This window comes from Myotis yumanensis, unplaced genomic scaffold, assembly GCF_028538775.1.
Source record: "Myotis yumanensis isolate MYYU_CA2020_CCGP unplaced genomic scaffold, mMyoYum1.0.hap1 SCAF_3, whole genome shotgun sequence".
NCBI classification, from domain to species: domain Eukaryota; kingdom Metazoa; phylum Chordata; class Mammalia; order Chiroptera; family Vespertilionidae; genus Myotis; species Myotis yumanensis.
Window position 1 is genome coordinate 58,732,340 of NW_027223754.1, and position 2,731 is coordinate 58,735,070.

The 2,731-nt window shown below is 42.7% G+C and overlaps 1 pseudogene; it reads left to right on the plus strand.

The window, feature by feature from the left end:
- The first annotated feature begins 1,519 nt into the window (after positions 1–1,519).
- LOC139006154 (trans-1,2-dihydrobenzene-1,2-diol dehydrogenase pseudogene) lies at positions 1,520–2,404 on the plus strand (annotated as a pseudogene).
- The last annotated feature ends 327 nt before the right edge of the window (positions 2,405–2,731 follow it).

Here is a 2,731-nt window from a genome sequence, read left to right on the forward strand (position 1 = left end):
CATCTTGACACAATTCCAAAGCATGGAAGGACAATGAAAATATAAACCAAAGTATTTATTTTTTGAAAAAAAAATTTTTAAAAATTTATTTTAGAGAGAGGAAAAGGGAGAGAGGAGAGAGAGAGAAAGAGAGAGAGAGAGAGAGAGAGAGAGAGAGAGAGAGAAACATTGATGTGAAAGGGAAACATCCATCAGCTGCCTCCTGAATTCCCCCTGTTGGGGAATGAGCCCACAACCCTGGCATGTGCCCAAACCGGGAATTGAATCAGTGACCTTTTGGGACATGGAACAATGCTCAACAAACTGAGCCACACCAGCCAGGGCAAAATGTTTTTTTTGTTCTGTTTTTTGTTTTTGTTTGTTTGTTTTTAAGGAAGAGAAGACTAAGACTCATGGCTTCATACTTACATAAACACTTATAAACATGCAAGAAAACCAATTTTGTTTGTAGAGTGTATGTCACTTTTTTTGAGATGAGAAAAGTCAGACTTAAGTCTTGGGATCTAATTGGAATCATTTATTATTCATGATTTGGTCCCCCCCCCCCCCCCCCGAGTTCATTACTCTTTAAGCTTAATCAACAACCATAACAAAGAACTTTTCCTTTAGTTTTATATCACTATAAACGAGAACGTACTATGGATTTTGTCAAAAAGAAGTAAATGAATTTAGAAATTTGTTGAAGACAAATCCTGCTCCTCTGGAATGTGGCTGAGTTCAGCCCATCATCATTCTTGAATTTTTTTTTCCTAAATAAATTTAGACAAATGAACAAATTGGGAAAAAAAATTTTTTTTTGGGGGGGGGGGGGCGGGGGGGGGACTTGGCAAAAAACTCCAAAGTTGTGACTCTTAGTATGTATTTGTTGACAACTGTAAGAGTCAAGAAATGGAGAATCAATTGGGACCAACGGATATATAATTAAATTACTCTGCTTTGTTCTGTAAAAGTGACTGAAGACTAACAGAATAACAGTTTCATCTCCACTGTGATGATGCTTGTGATAGAGACAATTCATGTGATAAAGAAGTTAACCTGCCTCATAGGGGAAAAGTAGTAAAGGTTTCTTTTTCTGTTACTCAGTCACAATCCTTTCAATCTCTTTTTCCCACTGCATTTACCCCTACTAGGAAACTCTATCAGAAATTCCCTATTATCTGTGTGGGTAGACAAGCATAAAAATACCATGGAATTATTAATGATGGGGGAAATGAAAGAGTAACTTTTTCTTCAAAAGTGAAAGGCGTCTCAGAACATGTTCGTTGATTTTATCCAGGTCTGAGGGTCTGGAAAATGTCTTATTTAAAAATACAGGTGTTTTTATGGGACTCTTAAATCTTTGTCTTATACTGTAGTTTCCTCCCATATGTATATTGTCAATGAACAGCTTAGAACTGATGAAGTGTGTAGAAATGTTTTGTAAAGCTGCAGTTCTTCCTTTCTGACAACCGCTTCTTTTGTTTAACTCAAAACTTCTTCTAAAAGAGAATGTAATTCATTGCACTTTTGTCTACAAAACATGACCAGTAAGGGTACCTTTTATATGACAGAAAAGGGGATATAGTTAGATATAATCTTTTATTGTGATGAAAATGGATGTGACACAAACGTTCTTGTGCTTTGGGAAGATCACTCTGAGGGAAGTGAGAACAGACTGGAGCCAGGGAGACCAGGTTGAGAGGACCACAACAGTCTCTGGAGGAGATAGTAATGCCCTAAATTAAGGGCCAAGGAGAAGAGGAAGCAGAATTCAAGGATGTTTTATTGGAAGGGTATATTGAAGGGGAATGAGGATTATTATGACTGAAGAGTGTCTTCCTTAGATGATGGTAAATAAAATTAACTGAGAGAATTTGGGAAAGACCTCACTCACATACCGCGGGCCTTAGACTGGGCCCAGGCTGGCGGCGGCCTGCTGGACATTGGTATCTACTGCATCCAGTTCATCTCCATGGTCTTTGGTGGGCAGAAGCTGGAGAAGATTTCAGCCATGGGAAGAAGGCGCCATGAAACAGGTGTGGACGACACTGTGACTGTGCTGCTGCAGTACCCAGGGGGCGTCCACGGCAGCTTCACCTGCAGCATCACCGCCCAGCTCTCCAACACGGCCTACGTGAGCGGGACCAAGGGCATGGCCCAGATCCTAGACCCCTGCTGGTGTCCAACAGAACTGGTGGTAAAGGGGGAGCGCAAGGAGTTCCCGCTGCTCCCAGCCCCAGGCAAGGAGTTCCATTTTACAAACGGAGCGGGCATGACTTACGAGGCCAGGCACGTCCGGGAGTGCCTGCGAAAGGGCCTGAAGGAGAGTCCTGTGGTTCCCCTGACGGAGAGTGAGCTCCTGGCCGACATCCTGGAGGAGGTGAGGAAGGCTATTGGAGTCACCTTCCCCCAAGACGGACGCTGATGTCAGCCCTCAGTAAACAAAGATATGGTTCCCACCGAGAGGTTGGTGGTGATGGTTTGGTGGGAGCTGGAGCGAGCCCACCGTCAAAAGAGTGACTAGAAATGGACACAGACAGCAGGGGGGTGAAGGCCCGAGTGGGGGGATGGGGGGTGGGGGAAATGTGGGGATAAGGACACAAATGTAATAACTTAATAAAGAAATTTAAAGCCCTAAAAAAAAAAATTAACTGAGAGGAAATCAGAGAAAAGATGCTGCCATGACATTTTGACATTAAGATGCCTTTGATACATGTATGTGGTTCAGTCAGGAGCTGAGTTGGAAAGAGAA